General features: G+C 40.0%; 1 pseudogene; it reads left to right on the forward strand.

The window, feature by feature from the left end:
- LOC107705360 (WD repeat-containing protein 27-like) overlaps nucleotides 1–11,029 on the forward strand; it is a 52,569-nt pseudogene that overhangs the window by 18,870 nt on the left and 22,670 nt on the right.

Genomic DNA, 11,029 nt, shown 5'->3' on the forward strand with positions numbered 1-11,029 from the left:
TCGGCGAGCTCTCATTAGCAAAAATAAACCCTCTCGCCTCCCGTTTCACAGCTTGAGCAGCCATTCCGGGAGTGTCGAGTTGGGTTTTAAAAACAATTCACTCAATTCAGTTCGCTTGCAGGCCACCTCGCTTCAGAGGCGTTATTCAAACTTCTGTTCCGTACAACAAAGCGCTCGTTCTCCAATAAGAAGTGCAGACATTGCTTGCAAAAGGCACTGTGGAAATAGTGCCCCCAGCGAACAGTGAGTTAGGCTTTTTCCGCTGCTACTTCCTCGTTCCAAAGAGAGATGGCAGGCTCAGACCCATTCTGGATCTCAGTCGTCTGAACCACTCGCTTATGCGCCGGTCGTTCAAGATGTTAACTATCAAACAGATCCTTGCGCACATTTGCTCCGAGGACTGGTTTTTGACAGTGGATCTGAAAGATGCATACTTTCACATCCACATAGCCCCCCATCACAGACCATTCTTGAGATTCGTCCTTTCGTTTGGACTGTTTCTGGCCCCGCACACTTTCACGAAGTGCATAGATGCGGCTCTTTCCCCTCTGAGACAGATGAGAATCCATATTTTGAACTACTTCGACGATTGGCTGGTTCTAGTTCTAGCACAAGAGTCAGCTGTTGCCCAGACAGCGAGCTGTCTTTTTGGGAACAATTTTAGGCTCCGCCCAAATGCGGGCATGGATTATGCCGGAACGATCCCTAACTATTCAGCGATTGGCGGCGTCTCTCAAACTGGGGACGACACGCCCCCCCTGAAGGTTTTTCAAAGGTTGCTCGTCCTTATGGCGGCCGCCGCCTCTGTAATTCCTCTGGGCCTACTTCACATGCGGCCCCTTCAGTTTTGGCTCAAAGCCCGTGTTCTACCCCACGCCTGGCGCCTGGGGCGGCTTCCTGTCAGGGTAGACCACCGCTGTATCAAGGCTGTGGCTCCCTGGACGACCTCTCGCCTGTTCCAAACAGGAACGAGATTAGACCCAGCTCCTGGTCAGCCCAGGAGCAACTCCTGCATATCAACTGCCTAGAGATGTTGGCGGTTTTCTTAGCCCTGAAAACCTTCCTTCCAGCCTTAAAAGGGCACCACGTCTTGGTCCGGTCGGACAGCATGACGTTGGTGGCTTACATCAATCACCAAGGCGGTCTCAGGTCACACACTCTTTACAGGATGACTCGTCGCCTCCTTTTTGGGCACAGAAAGAACTCCTCTCGTTAAGGGCGGTTCATGTGCCGGGCAGATTGATCCTTGGCGCAGACATGCTGTCCAGAGGCAAGGTAGCCCCGGGCAAATGGGCGCTACACCCTCAAATGGTTCAAGAGATCTGGTCAGTCTTCGGAAGGGCAGAGGTTGGAGACATGGTTATGTTCCTAAAGTGCTCTCAACTCCGTTCAGAGCTCAGGTGATCTCCCTATTGGCGCTCCTCGTTACAGATGGTGAGCAGGGTCCGAACACGCTCTGTCCAGTAAGGGCTGTGAGAGTATACCTAGAGCGCTCTATCCTGACAGTCAAAGCAACTTTTTGTTTGCTTTGGAGGCCGCCATAAAGGACTGCCGGCCACAAAACAGCGACTTTCTCGCTGGATCGTTGATGCAATAGCCTTGGCTTACGCCTCAGAAGGCTTGCAGTGCCCTATAGGTGGTCCAGCGGAATTTCTATTGGTGAGATCTGTGAGGCCGCCGACTGGTCGTCTCCGTCCACATTTGCCAGATTCTATAACTTAGACGTCCCTACTTTACAGGCGCGAGTTCTTTCAGTTTAATGTACCACTATTCCCCATTGGGCGAAGCTGGTTATATTAGTGCTTCTCAGCTACTAGCTTGGGGCACAATGTGCTCATGTTCTCAGGGGTCCTTATTAGTGCTCCGAAATTGGCTCGCAGAGCAGGATGTCCTGTATCTGTTCATAGTGCGGCGTGATTGGATGCGTTCCCCTTAGCTGTTAGTCTGTAATGGCTGTTGAAATTCAGCATTGCAGTTACAGGAATAAATCAAATTTTAAAGCATATTCAAATAGAAAAAAAAATTTTCTTTTAAATTGTAATAATATTTCACAATATTTTACTGTAATTGTGATCAAATAAATGCAGCCTTGATGAGCATAAGAGACTTCTTTCAAAAACATTAAAACATTTTATTATCTCCAAACTTTTGAACAGCAGCACAAAAAAGTTTCCTGTTTCACAGGAAACAAAGTAGGCCTAACTGTTTTTACTGTATTTTTGAATGGCAGTGTTTATTTTATTAATGGCAAGTATTCACAACGAACCTTTTACTCCAGCCCCTAAAACTTTTGTTGTGACTGTCTTCACCATTTTAAAAACAATGCAGTAATGCTCATGCTGCAGAGAGGCCAGTGCTGTTTCCACTCAGAATTTTCTGACCTCAGTGGTCATTTACAAGGTGCACACAACTCAATACTGGTGGTGACCCTTGAGCTACATCACTAAAATTGGAATTACAAACCACTTAAGTTGTTTGTGGGTACTGGGTAGTGTATGTATTTTTATTGTGAGGCAGAACTATGCTCTGGGTTTGTTGTAAACCCAAAGTAAGATGCTTTGCTTCTGACTCACTTTGCTTTTGCGTTAACCTCATATCCATGATGAAGTCACTTTCAGAAACAATACCAAGGAAATACTGACTGAGCCTACATCTTAAAGATAATTATAGTTAATGAAGCTGAATGTATGAGTTTTGTTTGCTGGGAAATCATACTGAGGGAAAAAGAGGCCCATAGAGTACTAATACTACTGTCCGTTCCCAGATATTAGTTTATTCAGGCTGCTTTGAACAAAACTTCAGTGTAGTCAGGAAGAAGTAGACGGTTCTGAATATCCAAGTTTAACCTCAACTTTATTGTGTGGCAACCTTGAAGGAAGTGAAGGCAAAAGAACCGATTCAGCTTGTGTTGGAGTTGCTTAACAAATCCACTGTCCAAACCAAATTTTCTCTGCAGTTTGGCACTCCCATCCTCCCATTATATAAGGCCTCTCTGAACGTTATGCAAGATATGATGTCTTCTTCTTTTAAGGATAAAAGTTCACCGTTTTAGTTGGGACAATCCAAACCACAGTTGTGTGAGGTTTTCCAAGGTGGGCCTAAGTTGTAGGTCTCGCGTGTCTCATTTATCTTGCTCAGTATCTTGCTCTAAATCCCTCAGGTTTGCAGATTAGGATGGATACATGAAATAAATTGAGGGAGGATCTGACTTAAGCCAAGCATGTTGGGTAAGCACATTCCATCTGTAGAGGGAGATGTTTTACAAATGTCTGAATACTGTCCCTTTGCATCTGTCAAATTTTGTTGGACCAACATGGATTTCACCATTGCACTCCATCCACCTGAAAATGTGTTTAAATCTTTTATGCTGGTCCAGATTGCATTTATTTGATCAAAATACAGTAAAAACGGCCAAACAGCCATTACTCCAGGTATCAATTTCACATCACCCTTCACAAATTGCTCTAATTATTCTAATGTGCTGATTTGGTGTTCGCAAAACAGAAAACCATTGGAAAAATGGTGCTGCTTAATATTTTTGTGGAAACCATGCTACATATTTTCAGCATCCTTTGTAACAATGTAAGTCTTTACTCAAAGTCTTTACTTGTATGACGTGAGAGCAGTGTATCACGTGTTTTGAGTATTCGTTGCCCCAGATTCTCCCCAGTTTGAGAGGGTCAGCTGAGATTAGTTGGGTACACAAGTGGACAGTGGACTGGATTAACTGATCTAAAGAAGTATAATGGCTTTAGCTAGCAGGCACTCTCCCACGTTCCCCGAGCGGCCACTTTCCATAGCAGCATACCAGCCCCCAGTCACGCTACACATTGTCTGCTGTACTTGGGAGTCTGATCTCTTCACAATAACACAACCTGGCTCTTACGTACATGTGGGATCCTCCAACAAGAAGCCCACGCATTAGAGACGCCTAGAGGGATCAAGAAAGCTGATCGTTGGCAATTCTTGCCAGCTGTGAATGAGCTTACAACAAACCTTTTCTCTTCTCAGCTACTCTACATTCTCCACCGTGGGCAACATGTTCCACTTTCTAAAGCCACATTCATAGAGAATATTGCTGATGAATGTCTAATTGTGTGTGAGTAGCCATGCAGGATACCTTAAACCATCTGTATTTGTGTTAGGGTGAGAGAAATGGTTTCTTCTGTCTTCCACAATGTATGACAAACATTTCCATTCTGCTGACTTTTTTGGCTTTTTGGTCTAACTTCACTTCTGGAAAGTCTGCACACTTTCAGCATGCACGTGCAGATTGTTTACAATCTCCCACCAGATTTGAGTCTCTTCTATGACCGGTCAACATGATAATTAAATACTCATTTATTTAGGATAGTAGTTTTATATGAATGAGATGCTTTATAAATGTCATATGATAATTTTTCTTGCAATTCATGTACACTACCATTTAAAAGTTTGGGATCCATATGATTTTTAATATGATTATTACTCTCCACAAAAAATATTAAGCAGCACAACTGTTTATTTAACATTGAAAATAATAATGAGCACCATTATTTCTTGAGCACCAAATCAGCATATTAGCATGATTTCCTAAGGATACCTAAAGAGTAAAGACTAGAGTACTTGGTGGTGCTAAAAATTCAGCTTTTCTATCACAAAAATACATATTATTTTAAAATACATTCAAATAGAAAACAATTATTTGAAATTGTAATAATATTTCGCAATAGTACCCGTTCTATCACTGTATTTTGATCAATAAATGCAGCCTTGGTGAGCATAAAAATCTTACAGACCCCAAACTTTTGACGTGTATATTTAAAGGCTGATCTGCTCTTGCAGCTCACAGAATTGTTAAATCACAAGTAAAACTTTAAAAAGCTGCTATATTCTGTCTAAATATCAGTCTAATTAGAGGCTTTTAGACAATGAACATTTGTCCTTTAGTATCTTCTGTAGAAGGTATTGATGTCCTGATTGTGTCCTTATTAGTTATTAGCATGTTTGCCAATGTTTCCCTATTAAGGATCTTTGATTTCCTTTTGTTGTGCCAGTTTCTTTTGGTGTGACTCTTTCCTTTGTTTCTTTTGTTGCAGGGATCCCCGTTCTGTACACAGGCCTTGGAATCGTACAATCTCTTCCTGAGCAGCGCAGTAACAGATGGTCTGAAATTGTGGGACCTGCGCACTGCAAGGTAGGTCCCTTAATCTCCGGGTTTTCTGAGACCTTTAGAGGGAAAGACAGCAAAATTCATAGTAAAATTCCATTTAGAAACCTAAATGTTGAATATTCAATAGTTATCTGATGCAAAATATATTTTGATAAAGATGACAATGTTCCTGTGATTTAGTTAGCTGCAATGGCCTTCGACATACTGTATGATGCTTAAGTTATGTTTTTCCAGCCTAGCATACATTTTCAAGCGCTCACCTCACTAAAGCACTGATAACCTGTCCTTCAGAGAAGTGAGTAACGGTCAAATCCCAGGGTGTTTATAGGCTTGTGGGATACTACTATTACATAATGCCCATAAAATCGTTAAGATCAACCAGGATTAAGTCTAGTCAGAAAGGTACATATATAATTTAAACTAAGAATCCAAAATTTCCAGATTCTCTCAAAGCTAAGCCTTTGCAGGACCTCAGCCAAAAGGGCTTTGGAAAGAATTCTTTCTGTGCAGTTGACCTAACAGTAACCACTTTGCTTTAGCTGGACACTGAGTGAATACAGCAATGCTGTTTCTTTCACAGTCCCTCACTGATCTTTGTAAGACCATGTTAAATATATAGATAAATAGACGCCAACACCAAAGGAATTTGACAAATAAACCTGCTAATAAATTCTAAATTGAATCTTAATTCAATTAGTTCAAGTTCAAAATTAATTTAGTTCTTGTATAATTCAAGGTGAACATGTTTTCATATCCATTTATCATTTGAAATCTGTTCATCCACATGATGTTGCAAACACACATTTTTCAGTCTGGAGAGTCTGGAACTTTCTGCACATATTCTGGTACCTGTAGTTTCTGTCTCTGTTCTAGTTTTGTTTCTTTCTCCATAGGATGACAGATTAGTGCAAAATGTTTTTTTTTTTTTAACTTGATGTGTTTACAGAGTGTTCTTAAAGTAACAGTTTGCCCAAACTTGAAATAATTTGTGAACCCTCATATATATATATATATATATATATTATTGCTTTTTTTAAGGTGTTTGTTTGGAGCTCTACAGAGCCAGTCCACAGTCCAGGATATTCTTTAAAAAACGAATCTTTTATGTTTTACAGAAGAAAGTGCTGTATGTCACACAGCTTTGGAAACAAACTTGGGAGAATAATGATGACAGATTTTCATTTCTGAGTGAACTATTGCTTTAAGAACACTCTGTAAACGCATCAGGGTGGAAAAAGCATTTTGGACCTGTCTAGCCTCCTATGAAGTGAGAAACAAAACTAGAGAAGAGACCGCAAGTACAGGTACAGGAAACTGTGCGGAAAGTTCCAGACTCTGAACATATTTTTCTCCAAACCTAGTGATATTTTATGTCTATACAGATATTCTGCAGCTGAACCTCTCCATTTAGTTTAATTTACCTTATAAGAGCAGCAGAAGGAATGGATGAAATATATCTTGCCCTTCTTTTATTCTTGAAATGGTGTGAATTGCTTCTATACTTACACATCCTGCATCCTATTATGCTTGGAGATCTTCCCGCTCCTACTTTCAAACTCCAGAAAGTGTCAAATACCTTTTTCTTGCCTTGATAAATATTTGCACCAAGTTCCAGGTCAGGTTCTGGTCAGGAGCATTTAACAACCTCATCCATCCCCACAGAAACGAACAGCTTTAACAAACCATGAATTCTCTGCTTTAAAATATATATTATGTAAACGTACTGTAAGTTTCACAGCTGACAGTTTCCTCCCCAAGGAGGTCTATAATATCTAGACAAAGCTATCTGTTAGCTTTCCCATTCATCTCAATGGCAGTTTTTCTGCTGCCGCACGACCCCCCTGAAGTTCAATTTTGCCATCTTTGCTCATGGGAGCACGGAATGTCACATTAGCTGTAAAGACCATGTGACTGATCGCTCTTGAGTTACAGAAAAATGGCATCATTACAGGGACTGGCCGAAACAACCTTGCAGGACAGCGGGGGGTTTTTTCTTTTCTTTTTTTCAATTCTTTGAAGGAATAGTTCCAGTGGAAAAGAGAAAGGAAAATTGTCAAAGAGCGGAAATCATGAAAAACACTTAAGACAGAATACTAAAGATAAATGCAGGTCAAACACGGGAAGCATGGACGGGAGCATATGTGAGAATTAGTGACATCATTTGCCTGCAGTCATTGACAAACTGAGGTCTGGCAATGAGAACCTTTCGGCTCAGGCCATTTTATGTGCATTTTTCCATTTTTCCAATGGCTGGCTCTTTAACAGTGCTCCGACTTCAAGCACGTGAAATGGCTTTATCTCCCCCCAGACTTCATTTAAAACACAAGTGACATCATTCCACAGGCCAAGACAAAACCTTCAGCCAAAAGCCAAGGAGCTCTGGAAGACTATCACCCTTCTCTGCTTGTTCTGGGACTGTATGTTTTGCATATCACAATTAAAATGCTTCCTTTCAGGTATAAAATAGTATATTGAACTTCAGGCTAAGAGGGGAGCAGCAGCCCTGTGGATTTTGAATTATGTATGAGAAATACTGGCAACAGATCCTGAAGTGCTTTCTAAAGACATTCTAAAAACTCTTTTCTAAAACATCACTGTGTCTTCAGCTGCACAGGAGGTCAGGGCACCGCTGGTGGGATGCTGATTACTCGAAAGTATTTTTTTAGCGTTTGTCCATCCATGCCTCAGAATCTAGAGAATCGATTCTTTTTGGGATCGACTCCAAGCTATTCACTTGGCAGCCACTTTGGCAATGTCCTCAGACAGCTTGTTTATAGTCATTCATGTCACCTCCTTGAATGGGGAATAACCAAAATGACAGGAAAATGCTGTTATGCACGTGCTATGCAGTTGCTAGAGTGTTCTGGGTGGTTGCTTGGTGGATTTTTTGCTCCAAATCAGATCTCATTAGAAAATAATAGCACACCTCTGCTCAGCAAGCTACAGAATTACATACCACATCTTTAACGATATATGTATATGATTTTGATAGCTGAATTTTGCCATTGCATAATACAAGAGTTTATTTTCGTTCAGATTTTTAAAGGTGTCTGCAGGCTGAGTCTCTGGTGGTTCTCCGGTTGGCATGATGTTCGTTTCTGCTCTGGTGGTTGACTAAATGCGAAGAAAATATGTGGGCTTTACACAATAAATTTGTTTATGCTTTCTTTTAAAGCATAATCTTTTCTGGTAATGAGAAGCAGATTAACCTGGCATTCACAGGACGTGAATCAAGACCCAAACCCTCAGAAAAGCACCCTAGATTCATAAAGGCGTGCAAAGCAATCAGACTGAACACAACAACCAGATCCACTCATGTGATGAGCAAGAACCTCAGGCAATCTGTTTCATGATGTTTTTCTGTTCCTGTTGCAGTGCAAAATATTTTGACCTTCATATTAATATCTCTTGAGTTGTCTGCTCATGTGTATGCCAGAATTGTTGTTTGTTTAATTAGTTTTTATTGTATGCACAGAAACCGCATGCTTGGCAGTCTATGCACTCTCATTAAAAGAGTTAATTTATTATATGGTTGTGCTGTTCCATAAAGGTTGATGATAGGAGGTGGACTGAATGTTATGGCTAGCATTAAATCACTTTATAAAGGCCGTTTTGTGACTTTCTTAATGGCATAACGATCTCATCAGGCACAAATCATAGGTTTATATTTGTAAAAATGTTAGGGTTAAGCACTAAAGGCAATTTCCCCTCTGTGGATTTTAAAATGGGTTAAATGATTTTTTTAATGATGGATGCTCAAAGTGCAGACACAAATTCCCAACGAATGAATGTATGTTTGTTTGAATGTTGTTACTTCTCACCCAAAAAAGAAAAACAACGATCCACAAATCTGTGTGTCTTATGACTTCTAAATCTATATAGTACTTATTAACAAATTCAATTTCAAAATGGATCGCTGTGGACTGTAGGTCAATGATAGGTTTATGTCTGTGTGTGTGTGTGTGTGTGTGTGTAGCAGTAATGAGTTAGTATTATTGAGTAATTTCCAGTAGAATGGTCGCTATAATCCAAAACATGGGAGAACCAATGAAATATTAATAACTGATTATACTGTAGTCATTACAAGCTTTATTTTTTGTTTTTCCAATAAATAAAACCCATATTCCGTGATATGCTGTAGTTTGCCTTGCCAAATAATTATGTCAGTTAAATACCTTAACCAAGTTTAGTGTTTCATTCTTCTTAATATAACATGCTCCTCATATTTTGAGGGTTCAAACTTGTAGACTCATTAAAAACAAATATTGGGCAAATATCCCCTCTAGACATCACTTTTGGCCACTACCTGGCCACTTGTAATACTGCATTCAGAGCTTTATGGAGCACTCATACCTCTGAAGAAGTTTTTAAAGATTTGCATTTGTTTTACAATGGCCTTTCTTTTCACTTGAAGCTTTTCCAAGTAGGTAATGTTATCTTCATCATTAAGAATAAACTAGAAGAATGCAGGGAAATGTGGTCTAGCAATTGAAAACACAACCCCATCATGCATGGGATTAATGAAGTGAAGCATCTTCTCATGTGCTTTCTAAAGTTTCCTCCCGCATTAGTTTACATAGTCCTCCTGGAAAACATTGGAGTCTGATGAAACATGGATCCTGACTATTTGATAGCACCTTCATGAAGAAAACACAGGCTCCAGATGTGTGGTCCTATGCCACTGAAAATGATCCTGTGGTTTTGGTCTTCTTAGTCATCATAGTGTTCCAGAAGATGGTTCCTATCTGCTGTATGATGCTTTGGATGAGCAGTGTCTGCTCAATGAATATTTACATACTAACGGAGGTGATGTCTCAAAGAAAGCCAAAATAAGCCCTGAAAATGAAAAGCTGATTTTAAACAGATTCACTTTAAGAACAGATGACCCTTTTGTTTTCATGCCAAAGACTTGACTTTCCTGAGTGTTTCCTTTTTTTCAGTTTTCCCCTTTCTGACTTGTAGAGTCAAATGTGAATATTGTGATCGTGTACAATGCAAGCGTGTCCAAATTTGGTATGGAATATGGATACATGCTGTATGTTATTAAGTCTAGGTGTATGCATTTTCCAGCTGCAAAGAAGTGGATCCTAATGGATAAATATTTTAATTAAAAGCATAAAGGGCAAAGTTAAGTCACTTTAGCTTATGGTATTTAATGTCAAACCCTTGCATATTACTGTAAACCAGTTTAGGAGCCAAAAAATGCAAATTAGGCACATTCAAGAATTATTCCCAAAACGTGACTAATCTCTTTTTCTGTCCATCTCTGTCAAGTATGTTCGCCGCTATGGCAGCCATGTTAATCGCTATCAACATTGCACTGCGGTCTTGTCACCCTGCGGTCGCTTCATAGCTACTGGCTCAGAGGACCATACTGTGAGTAGATTTACAGTAATACATCTCCTGCTTCAATTTCCTGTAAGCCTTGTCTCTGTTTCTTTCAGCTCATCCTCTCCCTGTGTTTATTGAGAATAGCTTCTGCTTGTTTTAGTGGAGTGTTTTACGGTGTCATGATAAACACAAGGTGTAATAGAATTCATAAGACCAATAATTCATAGTATCTCCACATTTTTATAAGCATTGTACAAAATGTACAAAATAGTTGTAAATCAGATAATCCTGTTCTGGCCCAGTGTGAGCCTGTGTGTATTGACAGTGGTAATAAAACGACCATTCAGGACTGCTGAATACCACATTTCTCACATTAACGGGGTCCTATTATGCTTTTTCACTTTTTCAACTTTAGTTAGTCTGTAATGTTGCTGTTTGAGCATAAAAAAGATCTGCAAAGTTACAAAGCTCAAAGTCCACTTCAAAAGGAGATATTTTATTTAACAGAATCACTTTTCAAAAACTACAACGAACGACTCGTTTGGA

This window comes from Sinocyclocheilus rhinocerous, unplaced genomic scaffold, assembly GCF_001515625.1.
Source record: "Sinocyclocheilus rhinocerous isolate Xijiao unplaced genomic scaffold, SAMN03320098_v1.1 scaffold564, whole genome shotgun sequence".
Classification (NCBI taxonomy): domain Eukaryota; kingdom Metazoa; phylum Chordata; class Actinopteri; order Cypriniformes; family Cyprinidae; genus Sinocyclocheilus; species Sinocyclocheilus rhinocerous.